The 26,565-nt window shown below is 44.7% G+C and overlaps 2 long non-coding RNA genes across 2 annotated transcripts; both read left to right on the top strand.

The window, feature by feature from the left end:
- Nucleotides 1-617: 617 nt before the first annotated feature.
- Nucleotides 618-8,228, top strand: LOC146817957 (uncharacterized). The gene is made up of 4 exons (XR_014962602.1): nucleotides 618-762; nucleotides 6,397-6,565; nucleotides 6,945-7,099; nucleotides 7,883-8,228. It is a non-coding gene; the product is annotated as an uncharacterized LOC146817957 (long non-coding RNA).
- Nucleotides 8,229-8,423: 195 nt separating this feature from the next.
- LOC146817956 (uncharacterized) lies at nucleotides 8,424-25,266 on the top strand. Its single transcript, XR_014962603.1, has 3 exons — nucleotides 8,424-8,470; nucleotides 24,424-24,510; nucleotides 25,166-25,266. It is a non-coding gene; the product is annotated as an uncharacterized LOC146817956 (long non-coding RNA).
- Nucleotides 25,267-26,565: the final 1,299 nt, after the last annotated feature.

The following is a 26,565-nucleotide window of genomic DNA, read 5'->3' as shown; positions in this document are numbered from 1 at the left end:
TCTCACATATAAAACGCTGAGCATGACAAAGCTGTCCAAAGAAGTACTGTATGTGGTGCATAGTTAGCCGGGTATTGTTTTGTTTCCTTTAGAGAAGGAAAAATGTTAATCGATTCATCCTGACGTTCTTCGACTCATCGGAGAAATGTGACAACTATGGAGCTCACGTCTTTTCGACTTTAGTGTTAGTAAAGGGCGCAGAAGGGATTGCATTTCCTTTATCAGGTAAGTGGAAAGATTTTATTCAGAAGTATTAAATCGACAGAGATAACCCATCCCAGATGAGCGAGTGTCCACTGCTTTTGGTGGTGCAAAACGACCGCAGCTTCACTTTATTCGCATATTAACTTAAAAAACAGACAGTCCAAATTTAAACATGCATCACGTCATCATTACCCCAAGTTGCCTGTAGTTCAAGTCCCTAGTACTTAGTCCATAACAGCATCTTGTGACAGCGCCCCGAGAGAATGCCCCCTTCCCAGTCAGGGTCTAACACCTTTCCTGCGGTTTCTAGGCTGCCTTGCTGTCAAGTGGTGTCAGTCTGATTCGCGAACTATTTATCCGTCCTTCTTTTGTGTCTGTTATTATTCCCCAACGTCGGTGTTCGAAGTGCGGGAACGTGGCGATTGCGTGGTTACGTAATTCCCAGGATGCCTCACGACATGGCTCACTCTTCCCAGCCGCCGGGGGCAATGGAGCTGCCTGGAGCTTAGGGCAATGGAGCCGCCTGGGGCCTACATTTCGCGGGAAGCTTTGGCAGAGGTAGGACATCGGAAGTCCATGCACTAGCACCAGGGGCGTAACACAGGCCCCCGCAGCCCCTGCGGTGCGGGGGCCCCCACGCTCCAGCGGAGCGAGATGGCTGCGCCTGCAAGCAAGCCTCAGTTTTCGAAAATAAAAAGGTGCTCCTGCGCCCACGGCATCCCCAAGTCCCCATAAATTAAACTGTTGCACGCACGCCACGGTGACGGCCTAGTCTTCCCTCTCTTTCTGTCTCGCTCCTCAGTTATTGAAAACCGAGACTTTAAGAAACGGGTATTACCCTCTCCTTCCTCCTTTCGTTTATTTGCTCCCCTGTGAAATGGATCCAAAAAAGAAAAACATTTTTGTTGGAAACGTTGTCTTTTTCTGACACAAGCAGCCTCCGGGTGGAGAGAAATAAAACATTCCAAATGTGAAAAATAAATAAGTAATTAAAGCAAGACAGAGTGGTTGCAAGGTGGTCAGATTGATTTATTTACACCTAAACACATTAGCGCCACTTTACAGTGTTTGCCAGTGAAGTGATACTTTCGTTTTCTCCTCTCTCTTTGAACAACATTGTTTTCCCTGTGTGGAAAAGTGCACCTTGCCTGGAGGTACTGAAATACCTGCTTGATGGGTGAATTGGAAAACCAAATGTGTACAGCGACTGTGTGTTTACAAATTTGGGGGCATATCATCAAGGCGAAGCGATAAAATTATCGCCGCTTTAGCGTCCGTTTTTCGGGCGTAAATCGGCGATAATTTTATCGCACCATCAGCAAGGACACGCTAACGCGTGTTCCTATGCCTCTTCGCCGGTTTCCTTAATGACTATCATAGTAACGCCGATGATATGCAAAGTGGGCGTACCCGAGTATAATAAACATGGGAAAGGGCGCTAACTGACCTATCTCCTATCAACAATCTCGTCGCTAACCTTCCTAGCGACGAGAAAAGTAGCGCTAACCACGCTTATCGCAGGTTACTTTACGCCTGCTATTATTCTTACTAAGCCATATAAACCTATGGTAGGTGGATTTTGGGCATAAGCACACCCTCCTCTATGAACAAGGCATCACCTATCGCTGTGCGATTATCGCTGGATTTCCAGCAATAATCGCACATTTTGCAGCTATCGCTTGGATTTTTATCGCTTTGGAGATAAGAGTTGCTGATAGCACGCTATCTCCGCAACAAAATCCAGCGATAGCCGGCGATAATTATCCTCGTGCTAAGCGCGCTTAGCGATAATTATCACCAGCCGTTGCTGATATGCCCCTTGGGGCATATTATCAAGGACGGCGATAAAATGATCGCCGAGGCAGGAAACTGCCGCTAAAGCAGCGATAATGGGCTTGATAATATGCCGCAGAGAATTCCAATAGAAGCCCATGTTCACACCAGAACATGGGCTTCTATTGGAATTCTCTGAGGCACATTATCAAGCCCATTATCGCCGCTTTTAGTGGCAGTTTCCTGCAGTTAAAGCAGCGATAATTTTAATGCCGTCCTTGATAATATGCCCGTGGTCTTTTTAAACCATACTGCCTATGTTTTGAAAGGATATAAGCAAGTGGCCCAGTCAGGTGGTTCAGGTCAATCCTTGTGAGGGAAGCTGCTGGACTTGTTTTTACCATGCACTTTGAAAGTATTTTCACCTTGATGCAAGAAGAAAGTTGGATTGTTTTACAAAACATGCTTGATTTTTGTATATTGCTGGACTGGTGATTGCTTTATTTTGCACTTTGAAAGTATTTGCACTTTTTATTTTGCTTTACAACTACAGTTAGTATAGATTGTCATTAGGTACTTGCTGATATGGTTTGTTTTTATCCTACAGACAGTGTTATTTATGGTGTTGCTTGCACTTGTCTGTAATACGTGTACCTTAAATCTTGTATTTAGCATTGTTTACACTACAGAAATGATAAATTAAAACAGATAAACATCTGCATCAATGTTCTGAAGCATCCAAACAGTTTCCTCAGCCTTGTTTGCCTGCCTGTTTTGCAGTGCTTACTAATAAAGACATTATGATTGAAATTTCTTCTTCAGTTCACGTTATCATGCACAACCCTTGACAGTCCCTAGTGTGTGGCATGCAGATAATTCACCAGTCTATTTCTCTTGACTTTCGCAGGATACTGAGTTATAGCTTGTGTACTTCTCATGTACATTGTCAGTCGAGTTTTTATGGAATTGCAGGTGTGGGTTGGTCTTTCAAAGTTTCAAGGTATTGTCAATTCTATTTCAGACCCTTTATAGTTGTTCTTTGTTCTTCAGCCAGAGGCAGTTCCTGAGACAATAGGATCACTTCTTGGCATTGTTCTGATTGCTGCCTCAGTTAAATAATCTGCTTTTGACAGTATTGTTACAAATGGCATAGCTTGTATGTTAAAAGTGTTTCCCACTTTCTCATTAGAACTTAGAGAAAGACAATATAGAGGCATTTCATTTAAATGTTGGATGTTTCAAATCAAAATATGCTAGGTTTCTGGGTGGTAGGGCAAAGTGGTAGATGGTGGGCCGCGCCGCCGGGGGAGGGGGGCCCCCTCTATGTGCTTTGCAGGGGGGCCCCCTCAAGTTTCGTTACGCCACTGACTAGCACTGTCTACGTATAGAGCGGCCAGGTTAGGATCCCACCCTGCAGTCCTCCACTTAAAGGTTAGCAATTGTCACTGCCCCCACTCCCTTTAGGAACCAGAGGGAGCCCTGCCCTCAATCCCGCATACAAGCTTCCCACAGACCACACATACTGTCAAGTAAAACCCAAATAAGAGACGTTAAGTTTGTCAGACACTCAGGACACCTTTTCCGGAATGCATAATTTCTTACAAGGTGTGGGGCTAGACCTCTTCCCAACCGCGCCAGAAACAGACCGCTCTGCTTACTGAAGTATGCTAGCTGTGGGTGCGATGAAAGCTAGGAACTAGCGGTTCAGTACAGCTCGTGTACATAAGGGTGGCAGCTCACTTTAAGAGATCTAAAGGCCCCCTTTGAGACCATTTGCAGCGCAGAGTAGAGAGTTGCGCCTTCCACACGAGAGAACCCACAGGCAGAATGTCGAGAGCTGTCACCAGGTGCAGTATGAGTAATCCTTCACTTTTTGCCCAAAGGAGAAAGATTACCGTACCGATGACGGTTAGGCAAAGCCAATATGTTTTACCTTAGCAATCCAGTGCTGCGGATATATAAAATATAATTTTTTTTTAAACCTATGCAGCAAAAAAATGCTATTGTCTGAACACGGTGACAGTATGTTTGCATTAAAACATATAAATAAATCTTTGTGATTTTAATCGAGCAGCATGGGTTCTTCCTATAATGAGGCTTGCTTGGATATAAAAATAATTTTTAGTTTGAAAGTATCATTGGAAAAGAAGTTTGGCACACAGAATATGTAATATTGGTTTTGAATTAGTTATCTGAAGGCATAATCTATACACACAACACATTGGCAATTATAACTTATTTGTCCACAAGCCCTCGCAATGAAGCACACTGCTAATGTTCACGTGTGATCACTTAAAATGATGCCATTGCCACTGCTTGGATGCCAGTGGGTGATGTGGGTTACCCCATGTTGTAGGCCATGGTGGGAGGAAGAAAAATCGGAATGATAGTTGAAAAGATCTAGTGGGCTCACCCAATACGCCAGCATTTAACAGTCGCTAGACTGAGTGTCAAAACCCATTCTATCTACCCATTCTAGTATGAGTTGGCTGCTGCACTCTCAGTCCGAAGCTTGACAATTGTTTATTTAAATTACTATTTCGAGAGAATGAAAGCAGACATAAACAACGTGTTGATTTTCGACACTTTACCATGGATAGTTCTTCACGTTTTTTAAACTCCTTCTAGTGGTATACAGAAGTGTCCCAGTTGAGTCAAATGGTACATAGCAGTGTCTTTCAAGCCCCCGTAAACTTTACATTTTCATTCATTCTCTCATTTTGATAGGAAGAGTTTCAGGCAATAAGTTAAGGGGGGACCTTTTTTTTTTTATCACTGAAACACTACAGGAATTTGTAAGCATTTTTTTGAAGACTGGGCATTTTGTTGTGATTGTCCCATGCACATTTCTTCCCCAGTTGTGGACTGTGATATAAGATGGCAATAACATTGTTTTACTAGTAAATCTTCCTGCAAGGTGCTGCCATTGGAGAAATGTGGTTTGTGTTTAAGCCATACGCTTAATTACATGCATGCCCCTTTTAGAGACTCCCACTTTTTTCATCCCACTAAAAACCCTGATGTCAAGCTCTTCCATTTCTGGTGCTTTGCAAAAGTTTTAAGATGGTCTTAGAGTTTCTCGTTGCTTAAATGGCTGTAATTTCCGAAATTTCTATGTTTCCCTCATCTTTATTGCTTAATTTTGCTCATGAGAAATGCCACTCATACTTATTGTAATGTCACTCGTAATCACACTGAATCAGAAAATGCCTCGCATAAGCAATCCGAAACCTTGGCAGCTATTTTAGATCCCATAATTTGTGGGCTTTTGGGACGCTGCAGGGCATTGAATGTGAGACTTCCAATTGAGGCAGTGTGTCTGAGATCTCCTGGTAACATCGGCGCTTCAGGCTCAGATGAATGACATGATCTATTAATAAAAAGCATGTGTGGTAGCGATTGAATGTGGGGATTTGTATCGCCATACCTAGCCATTGGTATGGCCTTGCAATCACACCTGCAGACTTTAAACCTTTGGCCACGGGTTCGAGTCCTAGCATTGGATCCCCATCCTGTGATTCTGGGCACATCACTTAATAGCTGAATATCAAGTTTTGCTTGAGGTACTTATGCAGGAAAGTTGCGATGATAGGATGAGCTGTTTGGTCTTAGTCACCTATTAAAACCTATGTTTTCATGACTACCCTCTTTCTCTGCCTGCCCTGTCTGTGCAGTGGCACCGAGTGGGTCACTGACAGAGTGTGCTTGGATGGCTCATGACACGAAGCAGACTACTTAGGAGGATTCTTTTTAAAGGGGATTTCGCTTATCTTCATTGCTTGATTTTGCTCGCGGGAAAGTGTCACTCATATTCACAGTACTAAATTGCTCGTAACCACCTGCTCTGCATGCCCAAAGAAACATCCATCTAGACCACTGTTTTTATAGTTCTTCTCTCTCCCACTTTCTATCCCTCCTCCACTTACATCCTATGCCACCAGATTTATTTTGCTCTTACCCTAAAGTTAGATCATATATAGAGGCACAACTACATAAATATTCAAGGCCAAAGAAACCTGATGGGAACACCCAGGCTCCCAGTCTTCCAAGCTTTCTCTATCTCTCAAACACTACCTAATCTTCGCCTCTGTCTTTTCTCCTGGTAAGGTTTGAAGGTGGTGGGGTTGGGCGGGTAGAGAATAGAGCAGCAACGGCTCTTATGTAGTGGCAAAGGAGTGCCCCCCCCCCGCTAAAAGCCAGCAGATGAAAAATAATATAATAAAACAATTTATCATTTTATTTTTCCTTGTCTAGGTCAAGTGGCCTGAGTCTATGGCAGGGCCATAGTCTAGGGACAATAGCAGGGAGGAGGAGTGGTGGGCACTGTTAGTTCACTTGTTGGGTTGGCCGGCCAACCTAGGACGGCCAAACCAACATGCACACTTACATTTCTCTAACCCAGCTGTGTTGTATTTCCAGGTAGAGAAAAGCCACAGACTCATATGCCTTAGTGAGCATTTTAAACCAGTCCGCTCAGGCCAATCCTGGTGATGCTGTCATGCTGGGTAATACCATGAGAGCAGCTTCAAGATTGGGTGTGCAGTCTAGGAGCTGGACTGCGCTCGTGGAAGAAGCTGGACAGCGGCAGGTAAGTCCTTTTTTCTTTTTTTAAATATCTGCTGCCCTACCACTTTCTATTGAAAGTCGCCACCACTGGAGTAGAGGCTTCTACATAGGAAATTCTAACACCAAATATAATTGAGTTTAAATAGATGGACCAATAAAAGATTTGTGTATGCTAACTCATACTGTCCCTCAGTTGCTAGCATTCTCATTTACTTCATTCTTCCTGATGTTCCTATCAGAAAAATTGTAAATGTTTACACGGGTGAGGAGTCACTCATGATTTCATGCACACCTACAGTTTTCACATAACAAGGTCTCTCACCACTGCAGTGTCCAGTTATCAATGCACTCCCGCTCTTGCTTGCTGCTCTCATGCTCTCCTGTTTCAAACCCTCCCCCAGGCCGTGTCATTCTCTCCCAGTTGTCTCCTGCAGTCTACCAAAAGGACTCACGTCCACTTCTCCCAGGAGTACTAATCAGGGAACTGCTGCTGTCTACATGAGGGGAAAAGGAAGGCAGCCTGGAGCACCATTTGGCGTCGTGACAGCTGTAAAAGGTAAGCTACAAAAACGTTTAAGGCTCTGTGAGTGCCTGAGGAAGTAGTCTTGCTCCCATTGCCAACACTGGTGATATGCTGACCCTCACATAATGGTTTTTCCTTGGCAACCATTGCATGATACCCAACCTTTGGAAAACTTTGTCCAAGTCACAAAAAGGGTCATTCTTGGCCATATGTGAGCACGCATGATATGTTGGCTACCTCTGGTAAAATGCTGGGTTGGGTATAATGGTAGGAATTCCTGTCCTGTTGTTGGCTTCCATGATATGATGGTGCCTGTCTTTCACATGTGCAAAGTGGTGATTGGCCGTAGGTTTTGTATTTTATATTTCAATGTTTTATTGGTACCACAGTGGCTACTGTGCTGGCTACCCTAGTACCAGGCACTGATACCGGGGTACCTGCGGCCCAATCTTCTTCTTTTCTGTTTTTACCTGTTGGGAATTAAAGTGGGGTGTCTCAAAGGCAAGGCATGCCTATCCTGACCCCTATGTGGTCTTTCATGTTGTCTTTCCCCCTTCAGGACTAGAGGATTGAGATGGCTGACCCAACATTCTCAATTTTGTGGGCAGCCAATCAGGCTCCACCCTTTCACTTTGAATGGGCCAATTGCAGATTATTTGGCACCAATGGTTCATTTATTTTTAAGTTTTAACTGGTGTTTACCCTAACATAACATGTACATTTGTAATGCACACGTTCAGCGAAAAGGAATCTTGTTGCTCATTAATAGATGTTTGTTGTTACCCAACTCAATGGTACTCATTTTATCAACCTCAGGATAAAAGGCTGAATGGATTGGGATTTGAACTCGTTGCTGTGAGGTCATGAATAGACTCCTACAGTGGATGCATTAGTCCACGAAGACAAGAGACCAGCTCATCATGATCTCCATTTTGATGCTAATTTCTCAACAGTGGCTGAACAGATTTACACCAAATAACCAAAAGCAGGTTTTCTCTATAAAGTTCTAACATTTTGCTGATCAATTTTGGTATAATTTTGCATAACTTTCCATGATGAAGCCAAAGTGATTTGTTTTTATAAAAAAAATGTTTTTAATGAAATGGTACCAAGGCTATTAAAGGAAAAAATGCCTTCTCTGGCCAAACCAGAACTAAACTGTGGTGACTGTGTAATAAATTTATGATATTCACCACTCAATATGCCATAATATGGTGTATGGTTAGTGAAACTCAACCACACATTCTGTCTCAGTTTATGCTTAAGAAGTTGAATTCACAATGTTATGTGCCTATTTACAAAATACTTTTGTACATTAGTAAATCACTTATATCTCCTCGTCAATTATTACAGCTATTCATCAGATTGCCCTGCTACTGGTCGGAAAAATAAGAACATTTCAAGGTAAGAATGGTTGCTAAAAAGGTAAGTGAAACTCATATTTTAAAACCAAGTGAGTAGCAGCAACTTTGACCACATAACCCAAAACACCTAATTATCTCGCACTTTCCCATTGTACTCCTCACCTGCCTATCTCGGAAATAAGTTTCTGTTTACCAAATGCAGACCCTTAAAAAACAAAATAAGAAGAAACGCCTACTGCATTGTAGGCTCGTTGAAGTACTAATCTTCAGTCATTAACAAAACCACTCAATATCCCTCTCAGTTTTGCCAGACCCTACTCAAAGCCATTGTGCTTCTTGCTCACTATACCATCACCCACTCACAACACATCCTAGTAACACTACTCACCACTAAACATTTTTCTTCTTATTCGCTGCTGCTGGTAAATATTTGAGAATCAACATGCAACTGTATTTACATTATCTCAGGAAATTGTCAATCTATGTAGGGGCCACTGGAATTATGCAGCTGAAGAAGACCAAATTATGGGGTATAGTTGACTAAATTATGTGGTAAGAAAAGGCAAATTTTGTAGGCGAATGCAGCACATTTTGTGACCTATTTTTGCATTTATTATTTTGGCATTTTTATTGTTGTTGACACTGGCTTAGCAAAGGTTTTACTCCATAAGCACTACTTTAAAACTCAAATACAGCAATAGGCTACAGAAAGATGACCCATCAACCTTCACAAAAGGACTTCCACTATGCTGCAACAGATTAGTAACTCTGCTCTATGCCACTCCACTGCACGCCACTCTACGCAACTCCACTCTGTCACTCCAATACATGACACTATCTGCCACTCCATTTTTCAACACTCTATTCCAATATTCGCAATTCCACACTGCAACACTCCACACCACTAGCTAGTGCACAACATGGCTAAAACACATTGGCAAAGCCAATAGCTCTTCCATAGGCAAATATCATTGAAATGTCATATCACACATTTTTGTGTCCAACTGCATTTCCTTTAAAAGAATTTACAAGTCAATGCCATAAACGCCTTGTACAAACGTGTTTAGTGAATTGGTTTTATAAGTTCTAACATTAATGGAGTCTGGTGGACAATCAACACAGGAGGAATTAGAACAATTACTTTTTTTATCTGACATCTAATTGAATTTTGCACAATTGCTCATTTTGGGTAACCTGAAAACAAACGGTGGTGATCCTGTCTTGTCATGGACCAAGTGGGAATTCAGTCATGTTCTCGACAATTCAACTGGCTCTTTCCTTGCAGGAGGAGGGGTCTCCTGGTACAATCCTGTGTATGTCTGGGTTGGCTCCTTTGCTTTGTGCTTCTCCTACGATCTCTTGCTCCGGTCTTCTCACATACCACAATTATAAAATGCTTACTAAATGCATGACTAATGAGTTTGTAACAAGCGTATTAGAATCATTGACTCCCAAGATATTTAATTCATAAAATTTAGTCTAAAAACCATCATTGAAAGAAGCCTTGTGCAAGCAACCAAATGAATAAAATTGCTATAAATTAATCAGAATTAATGCGACTTGTGTTCAATTAACATTTCTATTTGAATTCTGCTATAGTCTTACTTAACCCTTGACAGTCATTGCCATTAATCTTCAGATATTGCTCACAAAGAATACCACTAGTCTTCAAACAGTGGTCACAATCAATGAGACTAGCCTTCATTTTGCTCTTGAAATAGCACAAGAGCTGCAAATAAACACTAACCGAATACTACTAAGCTTCAAATACTATTCTTCTAGAATACTACTAAGCTTCAAATACTATTCTTCTAGAATACTACTAAGCTTCAAATTCTATTCTTCTAGAATACTACTAGTCTTCTTTTAGCAATCAATTGAAGTGTTTATCGTGTATTTGAAGGGTAGTTGAGTAGAACTAGTATTCCCTCATTTGCATATTTCGGCTTGTGGGCATACTACATAGTCTTCATGCATACTAAATAAATACTATATTTTAATAGTAAATGAATGGTAAATGAATACCGCTGTAACCACTGGAATCACCCTAAGTGAAGATCTTCCATTTTGGTGAGGGGGGCGGCCATCTAGGCAAACCTACCAAACCCATACATTTCTGAAAACTAGACACCCGGGGGCTTCCAGGGAGGTATGGCTTGCGCGGATCCCCCAACGTTTCCTTACCCAGAATCCCCTGCAAACCTCAATTTTAGCTGAAAAAATCACTTTTTTCACACTTTTTTGTGTGGGAAAGTTGTGGCATCACCGGGCTCACTCAAATTTCACACCCCCCAGTGTTCCCCTGGGTCTCCCGGTAAAAATGGTGCCTCACTTGTGTAGGAGGCCCAAGTACCCGCGACAGGCAAGGGCCCCAAACGTAGTGAGGCGACATCAACATTGCCTATCTCAAAACCACCTGGTTTTGCAAGGGGGGTCTCTTGGCTTTTTGGCCCGGGGCACGGCGGCCATCTAGGCAAACCTACCAAACCCATACATTTCTGAAAACTAGACACCCGGGGGCTTCCAGGGAGGTATGGCTTGCGCGGATCCCCCAACGTTTCCTTACCCAGAATCCCCTGCAAACCTCAATTTTAGCTAAAAAAATCACTTTTTTCACACTTTTTTGTGTGGGAAAGTTGTGGCATCACCGGGCTCACTCAAATTTCACACCTCCCAGCGTTCCCCTGGGTCTCCCGGTAAAAATGGTGCCTCACTTGTGTGGGAGGCCCAAGTACCCGCGACAGGCAAGGGCCCCAAACGTAGTGAGGCGACATCAACATTGCCTATCTCAAAACCACCTGGTTTTGCAAGGGGGGTCTCTTGGCTTTTTGGCCCGGGGCACGGCGGCCATCTAGGCAAACCTACCAAACCCATACATTTCTGAAAACTAGACACCCGGGGGCTTCCAGGGAGGTATGGCTTGCACGGATCCCCCAACGTTTCCTTACCCAGAATCCCCTGCAAACCTCAATTTTAGCTGAAAAAATCACTTTTTTCACACTTTTTTGTGTGGGAAAGTTGTGGCATCACCGGGCTCACTCAAATTTCACACCTCCCAGCGTTCCCCTGGGTCTCACTGTAAAAATGGTGCCTCACTTGTGTGGGAGGCCCAAGTACCCGCGACAGGCAAGGGCCCCAAACGTAGTGAGGCGATATCAACATTGCCTATCTCAAAACCACCTGGTTTTGCAAGGGGGGTCTCTTGGCTTTTTGGCCCGGGGCACGGCGGCCATCTAGGCAAACCTACCAAACCCATACATTTCTGAAAACTAGACACCCGGGGGCTTCCAGGGAGGTATGGCTTGCGCGGATCCCCCAAGGTTTCCTTACCCAGAATCCCCTGCAAACCTCAATTTTAGCTAAACAAAATCACTTTTTTCACACTTTTTTGTGTGGGAAAGTTGTGGCATCACCGGGCTCACTCAAATTTCACACCTCCCAGCATTCCCCTGGGTCTCCCGGTAAAAATGGTGCCTCACTTGTGTGGGAGGCCCAAGTACCCGCGACAGGCAAGGGCCCCAAACGTAGTGATGCGACATTTGAGATGGGCAATGTTGATGTCGCCTCACTACGTTTGGGGCCTTTGCCTGTCGCGGGTACTTGGGCCTCCCACACAAGTGAGGCACCATTTTTACCGGGAGACCCAGGGGAACGCTGGGAGGTGTGAAATTTGAGTGAGCCCGGTGATGCCACAACTTTCCCACACAAAAAAGTGTGAAAAAAGTGATTTTTTCAGCTAAAATTGAGGTTTGCAGGGGATTCTGGGTAAGGAAACGTTGGGGGATCCGTGCAAGCCATACCTCCCTGGAAGCCCCCAGGTGTCTAGTTTTCAGAAATGTATGGGTTTGGTAGGTTTCCCTAGATGGCCGCCGTGCCCCGGGCCAAAAAGCAAAGAGACCTCCCTTGCAAAACCAGGTGGTTTTGAGATAGGCAATGTTGATGTCGCCTCCCTACGTTTGGGGCCCTTGCCTGTCGCGGGTACTTGGGCCTCCCACACAAGTGAGGCACCATTTTTACCGGGAGACCCAGGGAAACGCTGGGAGGTGTGACATTTGAGTGAGCCCGGTGATGCCACAACTTTCCCACACCAAAAAGTGTGAAAAAAGTGATTTTTTGAGCTAAAATTGAGGTTTGCAGGGGATTCTGGGTAAGGAAACGTTGGGGGATCCGCGCAAGCCATACCTCCCTGGAAGCCCCCGGGTGTATAGTTTTCAGAAATGTATTGGTTTGGTAGGTTTCCCTAGATGGCCGCCGTGCCCCGGGCCAAAAAGCCAAGAGACCCCCCTTGCAAAACCAGGTGGTTTTGAGATTGGCAATGTTGATGTCGCCTCACTACGTTTGGGGCCCTTGCCTGTCGCGGGTACTTGGGCCTCCCACACAAGTGAGGCACCATTTTTACCAGGAGACCCAGGGGAACGCTGGGAGGTGTGAAATTTGAGTGAGCCCGGTGATGCCACAACTTTCCCACACAAAAAAGTGTGAAAAAAGTGATTTTTTCAGCTAAAATTGAGGTTTGCAGGGGATTCTGGGTAAGGAAACGTTGGGGGATCCACGCAAGCCATACCTCCCTGGAAGCCCCCGGGTGTCTAGTTTTCAGAAATGTATGGGTTTGGTAGGTTTGCCTAGATGGCCGCCGTGCCACGGGCCAAAAAGCCAAGAGACCCCCCTTGCAAAACCAGGTGGTTTTGAGATAGGCAATGTTGATGTCGCCTCACTACGTTTGGGGCCCTTGCCTGTCGCGGGTACTTGGGCCTCCCACATAAGTGAGGCACCATTTTTACCGGGAGACCCAGGGGAACGCTGGGAGGTGTGAAATTTGAGTGAGCCCGGTGATGCCACAACTTTCCCACACAAAAAAGTGTGAAAAAAGTGATTTTTTCAGCTAAAATTGAGGTTTGCAGGGGATTCTGGGTAAGGAAACTTTGGGGGATCCGCGCAAGCCATACCTCCCTGGAAGCCCCCGGGTGTCTAGTTTTCAGAAATGTATGGGTTTGGTAGGTTTCCCTAGATGGCCGCCGTGCCCCGGGCCAAAAAGCCAAGAGACCCCCCTTGCAAAACCAGGTGGTTTTGAGATAGGCAATGTTGGTGTTGCCTCACGACGTTTGGGGCCCTTGCCTGCCGCGGGTACTTGGGCCTCCCACACAAGTGAGGCACCATTTTTACCGGGAGACCCAGGGGAACGCTGGGAGGTGTGAAATTTGAGTGAGCCCGGTGATGCCACAACTTTCCCACACAAAAAAGTGTGAAAAAAGTGATTTTTTCAGCTAAAATTGAGGTTTGCAGGGGATTCTGGGTAAGGAAACGTTGGGGGATCCGCGCAAGCCATACCTCCCTGGAAGCCCCCGGGTGTCTAGTTTTCAGAAATGTATGGGTTTGGTAGGTTTCCCTAGATGGCCGCCGTGCCCCGGGCCAAAAAGCCAAGAGACCCCCCTTGCAAAACCAGGTGGTTTTGAGATAGGCAATGTTGATGTCGCCTCACTACGTTTGGGGCCCTTGCCTGTCACGGGTACTTGGGCCTCCCACACAAGTGAGGCACCATTTTTACCGGGAGACCCAGGGGAATGCTGGGAGGTGTGAAATTTGAGTGAGCCCGGTGATGCCACAACTTTCCCACACAAAAAAGTGTGAAAAAAGTGATTTTTTCAGCTAAAATTGAGGTTTGCAGGGGATTCTGGGTAAGGAAACGTTGGGGGATCCGCGCAAGCCATACCTCCCTGGAAGCCGCCGGGTGTCTAGTTTTCAGAAATGTATGGGTTTGGTAGGTTTCCCTAGATGGCCGCCGTGCCCCGGGCCAAAAAGCGAAGAGACCCCCCTTGCAAAACCAGGTGGTTTTGAGAAAGGCAATGTTGATGTCGCCTCACTACGTTTGGGGCCCTTGCCTGTCGCGGGTAGTTGGGCCTCCCACACAAGTGAGGCAAAATGTTTACCGGGAGACCCAGGGGAACGCTGGGAGGTGTGAAATTTGAGTGAGCCCGGTGATGCCACAACTTTCCCGCACAAAAAAGTGTGAAAAAAGTGATTTTTTCAGCTAAAATTGAGGTTTGCAGGGGATTCTGGGTAAGGAAACGTTGGGGGATCCGCGCAAGCCATACCTCCCTGGAAGCCCCCGGGTGTCTAGTTTTCAGAAATGTATGGGTTTGGTAGGTTTCCCTAGATGGACGCCGTGCCCCGGGCCAAAAAGCCAAGAGACCCCCCTTGCAAAACCAGGTGGTTTTGAGATAGGCAATGTTGATGTCGCATCACTACGTTTGGGGCCCTTGCCTGTCGCGGGTACTTGGGCCTCCCACACAAGTGAGGCACCATTTTTACTGGGAGACCCAGGGGAACGCTGGGAGGTGGGAAATTTGAGTGAGCCCGGTGATGCCACAACTTTCCCACACAAAAAAGTGTGGAAAAAGTGATTTTTTTCAGCTAAAATTGAGGTTTGCAGAGGATTCTGGGTAAGGAAACGTTGGGGGATCCGCGCAAGCCATACCTCCCTGGAAGCCCCCGGGTGTCTAGTTTTCAGAAATGTATGGGTTTGGTAGGTTTGCCTAGATGGCCGCCGAGCACAGGCCAAAAAGACAGTTGACCCCCTTGCAAAACCAGAACGTTTTGACATTGTTTCTACAACGTGAGAATTTCGGCACAATATTGCATGGATAATGTGACAGATATTTTGAGGTTTGCAGGACATTGAGGATAAAAAACTTTTTTGTAATGCACAAGAGAGACATCACCATGAACTCCCATGGGTTTACGACAATATCTACAGTTGGTGGGTTATTTTTACATGGAACATACACCTTGGCAGAGAAACTAAAAAGACCAAGAATCCTGCACAGCCACCTATTCCTCAAATGCACACACATACTGGTTGGATTTGGCACGAGGGCGAGTGATGGTTCAGTATATTAAATTTTATTAACAAGAGATTTCACAAAAATGAAATGCACTGTCAATAATTCAATGGAGAAAAAACTGAACCAATGACTCGCAGCTCGTGAGCTGTAAAGCCACGGCAAGGCACCAACCGCTTTACAGGCCATTCACACATCTTTCATACGTGATACACACAAGACCATTCGCACCATCAGGCACAAAAACAACACATTACAAAATTCACAAAAGGGACAAGGTACACCCTGCTTCAGAAAGGCAAATATTACTGCACAGCCATCTAATCCTCAAGCACACACACATACTGGTTGGATTTGGCACGAGGGTGAGTGATGGTTCAGAATATACAATTGTATTAGCAAGTGATTTCACAAAAATGAAATGCACTGTTAATAATTGAAAGGGCGAGAAACTGAACCATTGACTCACAGCTCGTGAGCTGTAAAGCCACGACAAGGCACCAACCTCTTTACAGGCCATTCATACACCTTTCATACGCGTGAGACATACAAAACCATTCACACCGCCAGCCGCGGGCCCATCACATAACAAAACTCACACCAGCACACAGCGCCATTCAAGGGCCCATCACTTTCACACGCCCACATTCCTGACGCAGCAACTACACAAGCAGATGGATTGTGTGGAGTGGCACTCAGCTAGCAGTGTGTGTAGTGACCAGCAGCTAGTCACTACTCACACACAGCCAGCCGAGCGCCAGTCCACGCACACCGCTAGCTAAACACCAGTCCACGCACACCGCTAGCCAAGCGCCAGTCCACGCACACCGCTAGCCAAGCGCCAGTCCAGGCACACCACCAGCCAAGCGCCAGTCCACGCACACCGCCAGCCAAGCACCAGTTCAACCAACACCGCCAGCCAAGCACCAGTCCACACACACCGCCAGCCAAGCACCAGTCCACGCACACCGCCAGCCAAGCACCAGTCCACGCACACCGCCAGCCAAGCACCAGTCCACGCACACCGCCAGCCAAGCACCAGTCCACGCACACCGCCAGCCAAGCACCAGTCCACGCACACCGCCAGCCAAGCACCAGTCCATGCACACCACCAGCCAAGCACCAGTCCACGCACACCACCAGCCAAGCACCAGTCCATGCACACCGCCAGCCAAGCACCACTCCACGTACACCGCCAAAGAAGTGCCAGTCCACACACACTGCCACCACATTTAGGATTTTTTTAGACAAAAATAGAAACACAAGCAAATCACAAATAGATACAAATCTACAAACACAAAATCAGAAACTAAACACATTGCACTAACGGCAACCTTGAAACAGAATAAAATTTTTCAAAGACTACAAACCAATCAGTTAACTTTACCACTCATGAATGCTCCCAAAAATTCTTTTGAGTATGGTACGCTCTAAAACAAGCAGGGACACACAGCCCAGGTTTAGATGGACAGTCGGGGCAATACATACGAATCTCCTTGTGCGTACCTCTTCGCCAACAGACTCTGCATCTCCTAGTGGGAAAATCTTTTGCCGGTGTGGGAGGGATGAAATCAGGAAAGTGGCGATCTTTCAATCGAACCACATCCTCCACCACTCCAAATCTAGGAACACTTGCCTGTTCCACAACAACAAGGCTAGCTATCACAGAGTGCTGAAACTGAAAAAATGTCAACTTTGACGCAGGAGAACACTCCTTGAACACAATAAAAGCATTGAACATTGCTAATTCGAAGAAATGGATGGCCAACTTCTTATACCAAACATAAGCCTTCCGAATAGCAGAGTAAGGTTCCAACCTCTGATCTACTCTGTCAACACCACCCATGTGCTTATTGTAGTCTAGAATGCACACAGGTTTGCGCACTTCAGCAACCTGACTCCAAACAGTCACAGGTGAAGTTCTCTCATCATGGATGGTAGTCAGCATGTACACATCCCTCCTGTCCACAAATTTTACAGCTAGTAGTTCATCACTACGCAAGGAACTGCACTGCCCTCTCTGAAGTTTTTTGCAAACAAGCTCTTTCGGATAAGCTTTACGGTTAGAGCGGATTGTGCCACATGCAAAAGTGTCCACTTTATACAATTCCTTAAATAATTGCACAGCAGTATAGAAGTTATCAAGGTACAAATGGTGGCCTCTGTTAAACAGTCTCCTAGCAAGATCCCACACAATTTTCTCTGCAACTCCAAAAGTGGACGGACAACCTGGGGGGTCAATAGCAGAATCTCTACCAGTGTACACACGAAAATTAAAAACATATCCTGTCCTACTCTCAGACAACATATACAGCTTAATTCCATAGCGTGCCCTCTTGCTAGGGATGTGCTGCCTAAAAACCAAACGGCCCTTGAACAAGACCAAAGACTCATCAATAGACATTTCTTTCCCTGGAGTATAGATCTCAGAAAATCGATCCACTAAGTGATCAAGAACGGGCCGAATCTTAAAAAGACGGTCACAGTCAGGGTGATCTCGTGGCAACGCCATAGAATTATCAACAAAATGCAGCATACGTAGCAAAAGTAAATACCGATTACGAGTCATAACTGCAGGAAATATGGCAGTTGCCAACAAGGGGCTAGTAGACCAATATGAAGCCAAGGTTGGCTTCCTTACCACACCCATCAATAAAGTCAAACCCAGAAACTTCTTCATCTCTTCCAGATATGTGGGAGTCCACCGGGTAGCTCTAGACTGGGACCTAAGTTTGTCGCTGTTGTTCCTCAAAAACTGTTCAGCATGCAAATTTGTCTGCTCAACAATCTCACCCAAAAATACATCATCCATAAACAACTGAAAAAACTGTATAGGCAAAAAAATTTCACAATTCACTGTACACCCTGCATCACCGCTAAAGGCAGGTAACACCGGCTGCACCATGTTTGGATCAGCCCAAAGTCCAGCACTTCCAGTAGGAAGCCTAGCAGCCTCAGACTGCAATCCAGATGCCTCTTGCACCATCGGCACAGCAGTTTCCTCCTCTAAGACAGGCACTTCATCCGCACTGAGAGTTGCTTCATCCACACCAATAGTACCTTCATCTGCACTGAGAGTACCTTCATCATCCGATGATTCCATGTTGAGAGAAAACTCACTGCCAGAATCTTCCCCTCCCTCCTCTCCCTCAGACGCACTGTCAGTCTCATAATCATGCTCAGAGGAAGATTCAAGAAGCATACCGACCACCTGTTGAGCAGTCATTCTACGGCTAGCCATATTGCTTACTAATAAAGGTAACTTGTCAAACAAGTCAACAACAACAAACTCTTTGTAAAATAAGTAATAAACAAAAAGCACCTTTATCAAAAACTCAAATATACTCCGAAACAATACCACTCACTTGCCAGAGGCAGCTAAACTACTCACCACCACCAACTCTGTACAGACACAGTATGGATCAACAATATCCCACTAAAAAAGAAAGAGAAAAGCAATTACACATAAGACTATGCAAAACACATCACAAAGAATTTCATGCTCAAACTACTAACTAAATATGCCGCCATTATGACATCACTTACAAAAAAATTCATTCAGACATTATATTATTACTCATTTGGTGTAAATACAACAACAAAAAATTTCTTACCAACACAATGCAACTACACAAAACTGCAGAACAGCCACCGTCGAAAAGCTTTAGACTAGAATAAAAAGAAGAAAAAAAACTTTATTGTAACATATGCATATAATGCTCTAGACCATCACGTACTGCGCAAAATGTATTGCTTGACCCTCCCACTTTCAAAAAGGAAAGATCGATGGCCCAATCCTTTACAAGCAACGCGGCGAGAATCTGGAACTGAGCCTCAGCTCCGGACCACCCCCTCCCTCTTCCCAGTCCTTCAAAACTAACCTCAAAGTTCTCCTCCTGCAAAGACACTTCCAAACTTAATTCACACCCTCTCTATTGTGTGAAGGTAGTCTTTACATTATAGGAAATTCTGTTCTCCATGCCCGTAGAAGTGCCTACCCAGTGTGTTCCTGTGTTTTGCGTGTCTGCCATTTATTGCACTTTTATACCTCTACTTGTACTCTTTTGTAAGTTGACACCACTACAGTACACCTGCTTGTGCTAAGACATCAAGCCTTCTAAGGTCCAGTGGGGCCTTCTACGGTGTAGCATGGGAATGTGCTCCCTCAGTACAGTGGTGTGGTGGACTGGTCATGAATGCTGAACCCGGTTCCCCATTTCCAAATTCAACAGCTCCGGCCACAGTGCCACATCCCCACTGAACGCCATACTTGCCCACTGAGAGAAACTCGCACTGCCTTCAGCTATAACCTAATTGTGCCCGCTATAAACACTTGGATGTGGCTCAATTCAAATTATGCACTTGATAAGAGTAATACGCTGCCTAAAAAAAAAAAACACTCCTAGGGAATGCAAAGCATGTGAAATGTAAGCAGAAACAACATGGTTACCTAAACGATCTCTCACTAACTATTCAGAAATCAGCGAGTGGTTTCACCGGAAAAGATATGGACATGACTAGCGGGCCCTGAAGGGAACCGTTTCACTGTCCATTGCTTACATCCTTACAAAACATAAAAAGTATGGTAGACCACATCCATAAACACAGAACCATGGTGCACATTGTGTTTTCCAATTCACCCATCAACCAGACCAGGTATTGCAGTACCTCCAGAAATAGTACACTCTCCCACCCTGGAAACAACAATGCTGTTCAAAGGAAGACGAGAAAACGAAAGTAGAACTTCACTGGCAAACTCTGATGCTGGTGTACTTGGATGCAAATGAAATCAATCTGGCCACTTTGCAACCCCTCTGTCTTACTTTATTTCGCCCCCCCTGGGAACAACAATGCTGTTCAAAGTTAGATGAGAAAACGAAAGAAGCACTTCACTGGCAAACTCTGATGCTGGTGTACTTGGATGCAAATAAAAACAATCTGGCCACTTGGCAACCCCTCTGTCTTACTTTATTTTGCCCCCCCTGGGAACAACAATACTGTTCAAAGGAAGACGAGAAAACGAAAGTAGAACTTCACTGGCAAACTCTGATGCTGGTGTACTTGGATGCAAATGAAATCAATCTGGCCACTTTGCAACCCCTCTGTCTTACTTTCTTTCACCCCCCCTTGGTACAACAATGCTGTTCAAAGTTAGACGAGAAAACAAAAGTAGAACTTCACTGGCAAACTCTGATGCTGGTGTACTTGGATGCTAATAAAATCAATCTGGCCACTTTGCAACCCCCCTGTCTTACTTTATTTCGCCCCCCCTGGGAACAACAATACTGTTCAAAGGAAGACAAGAAAACGAAAGAAGCACTTCACTGGCAAACTCCGATGCTGGTGTACTTGGATGCAAATAAAATCAATCTGGCCCCTTTACAACCCCTCTGTCTTACTTTATTTCGCCCCCCCCCCCTGGGAACAACAATGCTGTTCAAAGGAAGACGAGAAAACGAAAGTCGCACTGCACTGGCAAACTCTGATGCTGGTGTACTTGGATGCAAATAAAATCAATCTGGCCACTTTGCAACCCCTCTGTCTTACTTTATTTCGCACCCCCTGGGAACAACAATGCTGTTCAAAGTTAGACGAGTAAACGAAAGTAGCACTTCACTGGCAAACTCTGATGCTGGTGTACTTGGAAGCAAATAAAATCAATCTGGCCACTTTGCAACCCCTCTGTCTTACTTTATTTCGCCCCCCCTGGGAACAACAATGCTGTTCAAAGTTAGACGAGTAAACAAAAGTAGCACTTCACTGGCAAACTCTGATGCTGGTGTACTTGGAAGCAAATAAAATCAATCTGGCCACTTTGCAACCCCTCTGTCTCACTTTATTTCACCCCCCTGGGAACAACAATGCTCTTCAACGTTACACGAGTAAACTAAAGTAGCACTTCACTGGCAAACTCTGTGATGCTGGTGTATTTGCATACTAAAAAAAAAAACAGGGCACTTTGCAACCCCTCTGACTTATTTTGTTTCACCCCCCACCCCCCTGCCAGCACCCACCGATCACAAGATGTAAAATAAATAAATCTGGGCACTTTGCAATCCCTCTGTCTAACTTTATTTTGCCCCCGGGGAACAACAATGCTGTTCAAAAGAAGACCAGAAAACGAAAGTAGCACTACACTGGAAAACTAAATAAATCTGGTGTATTTGAATGCACATAAAATCAATCTGGCCACTTTGCAACCCCTAATGCTTACTTTATTTAGCCCCCCACCCCCATCCCACGCTAGCAGCACCCCTAAGCTCGAAAACGACAAAGAAACGAAAACGAGCGTTTTTTTTTAATGAAATTGCACATAAAATCACCTGCGCTTGGACGATCCAAGCGCAGGAACAAAGCAGAGTGTTCCAACACACATTTCCAACCCCCCAACATTGTGCCCCCACCCTACCTACCCCACAGATGCACTAACACCCCCTCCCCAGCCCCAAAACTGACCTTTACTCTCCGACGCGCAGGAAGCAAATGGCTTCCTGCGCCTCGGAGAGCAAAGGGGAAGCCTCCGGTGACGTCAGCGCGGCTCGCGCGCTGACGTCATTGATGAAACGGGCGGGGGGGGCGGGGGGAGGCAGGGGAAGGTCTTCCCCTGCCTCCCCAGCAAAAAAAAAAAGATCGCGGAATCACGGGGGGAGCGCCAGCGCTTCCCCCAAGGGTGGTTCCCATGACGAGATGGTCTCGTCATGGGAACAGCGCGACTGTGCTCCATGACGAGACCATCTCGTCATGGGCACAGAAGGGGTTAACAGCTTGTATAGCTAAAGGCTGAAGGGCTATAGGGCTGTTAGATCATTCACCCTCTATGGGTAGAATGTTCTAAATTAAAAAGGGAAAAACATGAAGACAAACATTGGAAAGTTGGTGCTCTGGGCTTACACCAGTCATTACCGTTGCCTACTCCATTGACTCCAATGGAGCTCTCAACATTCTAGTGTTCTAATAACATTTAGCAAAACATTGAGCAAAACTTTAGCATAACATGGGTTTTGACTTTAGCAAAACATGGCTTGTGTACAGCTTCTGACCAGGTGTTCATGTGAATTTTAGTCGAGCACATACCTAAGCAGCAAACTATTTCACCCTTCCGAATCACAGAAAGTCTTCTTTGGTGCCTAAGTGTATATTTTCCTCTAGTATTTGGATTATGCTTATACGCACAACATAATAGCTTAATAGCTCTGTTGCTAACACATTTTGAGTACATCCAAAAGCATTTTGCAGATACGCTATTGCCAGCACAAACCATTTAAATGTTTGTAACGCGCTCAAAAAGCAGCGTATGTGCATCTCTATTTTAGGTCTGTCCAGACCATACACGATCAACAGAAAAAGAGCTTGAAGAAGCACTACTGAGAAAGAAGCTTGTTGATCTTCATCCTTACAGGGTTTGATTGAGAAGAAGTTGTGTGCTTTCACTGAAACATTTTATTGTACAGATTGTACTCAATACTGTGAGCCTCAGTTAATTCTGGCCAAAAGACAAGGATCAGGTCTTTAGGGCCCATTTGGTTCAGTGGGAATAGTTATGTCAGATGCTATAGGTCTGGTCTGTTTATTATGAAAAATTATGACAGACGCAGTAGGCCTGCATATTTCTTGTGAAAAGCATATGTTAAAGTCAGTCGGTCTTTATGAGAGGATTGTTATTACACTAGGTTTAGGCTTAGATTTATAATAGGAAGGGGCTTTTAAAGTGTAGGCCTGTGTACATTATAAGAAAAAGAGGTTTCACACTGGGCACTATGTGACAAACAGGGTCGCACTGGACTGTAGTGCAATCAGGCAGTGCCTGGTGGGCTGGGCTGATAGATGAATGTGTGGGACAGTATTTTAGCAGTTTTTATGTCAAGGTAGGAGGTTATTACTTTTGTTTTCCTGAGATTGCCACAAACATTGTCTGCAGCAAACACAAATTTCATGAATTTGCCATACCTAGCAAAATATCCATATTTTTGCCTTACTTTTTAAAATAAACTATTGATATTCAGGTCCTCGTACAACAAATGATAATAACTCTAACATTCAAATTACACTTTGAGAATGCCTTTCTTCCTTCATAAGTTGCACCCTCATTCAATGCATCTTCTGATAAGCTCTCAAGACAGGCCAGGTTTTTCTACTATTAAAGAAACCTAATCTAGACCCTGATGACAATGCCAACTACTGGCCCATCACTCACTTACCATTCATCTGCAAAATCATTGACAAAGCAGACTATGTTCAACTCCAAATCATTGCTTACCATCTCCTGCATGACTACCAGCCTGCCTTCAGATCATGCTCCAGCATGAAGACGACTTCTTTATACATAGTAGACAACATCCTGTAGATCACAGAGGAAGATGACCCCTGTTTTGATATTGATAGACCTCTCAGCTGCTTTTGATACAGTCGATTATCACACCCTTACACACACCCTGGAGTCTTGAATAGGTTTCACCAGCAATGTCCCTCACTTGTTCTCATACTACCTTTTCAACTAACAACAGTTTGCTCACATGGACATCTCTTGGTCACAAATGACTCCTGCGAAGTCCAAGAGGGTTCCATACTGTCTCCCCTATACATGGAGTTGTTTGGTGCTACACTCACGTATAACAGCATCAAGATTCGTCAAAATGCTGATGATATTCAACTCTACTTGATAGTCTCTGCTTCAGACATCCAATGCCTCAAACACTGCCTACATGTCATCTAGACCTTCATATCAAGTGCCTACCCTGAAGCTCCACCCAACAAAGGCATAATTCCTGTTATTTGCCAAAAACAACAAACAAGAACCAGTACAAACCTGGCTGTCATGATTGTCCATCTAGACTGTGCTCACCTAGACTGTACGGCAGTGCCAAGAATAAATAAATCAAGGGATTCATATTAATCCCTGTAATCTGTTATATCAATAAAAAACCCACCCCTGTCCCGTGCAACCAGCATGACCAGTTTGTATAAGATAGCGATATGGTAATGTGTGCTGTGTTTGTCTTGTACTATATACTTGGAGATTTTTTGTCATGGACATTGTTCTGTGTGCGTTCAATTAGTACTCTTAAGTGCACTCTGCTTATTTGCGCTTTGGTACATTTATGCTACATTTATGCATGTTTTATTTGTGGCACATATTTGTGATATTATATTCAAGGATGGGACACAATCGAGGAAAAATCAAGACACTTACAAAGCTCAAAACACCGATCGGATCCGGCACAACTGTTCCAGAGCGCAACAGGTAGGAAATGACCTCTGACCACACAACGCTACGCTGTACGTGTGTCGTGTGGCAGCCATCTTGGGTGTGGCAAGACTATTTAAAGCCACACCCAGTTCTGGAAGGTGCTTAGCCTTCCGGTTGTCATCAGAGCTGGTATCCAGGGACACCGAATGCTGAATTCAAGTACGTTTACCTGACAGCTGATCCGGTAAGTCTTCTTTGACGATCCTGTATTCTGGTTTTCTTCAGACTTGAACCTGGGGAAAAAACAACAACAGAGAAAAGCTAAGTGTAATACTTAATTTTTTTGGCACCCATCGCAAGAAAGAATTAACAGTTTGCACCGATAGTGAGAGAACTCTGACAAATTGTTGGAAAAAAATAGCTTTTGGTCATTTGCAGAATTACTGAAAGAACATTGCACTTATTTCAAAATACTTCTTGATTTAAGCAAAGCATTATTAGTGTTAATTGTGCAAGTTGTGTTTTAATACTTGTACAGAGACTTGGTAGAAAGTGTGTTTGTTCTACTTTCTGTTAACATCCAACTTAAGTGGTGGATACAAGAGTTTGGATATGGTCTAATTAGTAAGTATCATAGGGAAGGCAACACATAGCAACCATTAGTGTTTTCATGTGTCTAGCCCTAATTGTATGATGTTTCTTGTTGTAGCACAACCAACATAGAAGAGCATAGTGAAGTAAACTACGCCATACAAAAAGATGACAGACCTCCATCCACTACAACAAAAAAACCTGGGCTCCATGCCAAACATCTTTAGATCGCAGGTAGGAATATTTTTAATTACACAAATGGAAAGTAGTGGGTACTGGAAGGACTAATGCCAGGAAGAGTAGAGATAAAATACTGAACACCAGTTCTTGTTGCCTCGCAGGTCGACAACAAAGAGTCATCAAGCGCTATCAAACGTCTAGTATCCGGCCCACCTCCCTGAACCCTATCACGTATCCTAAGTGAATCAATAATACACAGGTTATAAGGTAGGGTACTGGGAAGTTGGTCCATAACGTGCCTGCGAAACTCAACGGATTCAAGGTAAGAACGCATGGTTAGTCTGACACTGGCTCAATGACATGAATCTTCATATTTCGAACGTCAACTTTCATGAACGCCAAGTCACTTGGAATCACTCTAGATACCAACATCACCCTCAAGGAGCACAAACAAAGATAGCTTGGTACCTTGGTAATTGAAAACTATTTATTTCAAAAAGTAACTTTAGTACTGCTGGTCATGCCTTTGCACTCTCGCATCTGAATATGGTAATGCCATGCTACATGGCTGAGGAGGTCTCCACAATGACACCCCTTAAGGACAGGTTATGTTCTGTCACGTCATGGTATGTCATGTCATGTTATGTTATGTTGCGATATATTATGTGGATTTCTAAAGCGCACCTGTCATCCGGGAAAGTATCCAGCTGCTGAGCAGGTGAGTAGGAACAGGGTTAGTTGATGAGCCAGGTCTTCAGCTTCTTGCAGAATTCAAGATGCAAGGATGATGTGTTGTGGAGGCCGTTTCATGTCTTGGCAGCCATGTGGAGATATGAACAACCACCAGCTCTGCTTCTGTGTAAGGGGGTTACGTGTGAGGAAAGGAGAGGATCAGCGCAATTGTCTGGTGGGTTGGTAGAAGTGTAAACAGTTTTGAGGTAGGAGGGTCCTATGTTGTGCAGTGCTTTGGATATGTGGGTGAGCAGGTTGAAGTGGCAGCATTTCTGAATGGAAATCAAGTGAAGTTTCCTGAGGTGAAATGTGATGTGAGTGCAGTGTGGGAGGACGAGGATGACCCTGGTGTCTGTGTTCTGGATGGTCTGGAGTCTGTGTTGGAGATTGGTGGAGATTCCGGCATAAAGTGCACTGCTGTAGTCCAGTCTGTTCATGATAAGGGCTTGTGTAATGGTGCATCTGGTGTTCTGGGGGAGCCACTAAAAGATTTTTTACAGCATTCTAAGAATGTGGATGCAGGAAGAGGAGAGGGCATGGTGGTATTCCTACCATGGAGGTAATGCCATGGTGAGTTTGTGGCCTGAGATGAGTCCTAGCTTTCTG

This window comes from Triturus cristatus, chromosome 6 (assembly GCF_964204655.1).
Source record: "Triturus cristatus chromosome 6, aTriCri1.1, whole genome shotgun sequence".
NCBI lineage: Eukaryota > Metazoa > Chordata > Amphibia > Caudata > Salamandridae > Triturus > Triturus cristatus.
The sequence above is the reverse complement of the archived record's forward strand: the minus strand, read 5'-3'. Positions and strand labels throughout refer to the sequence as shown.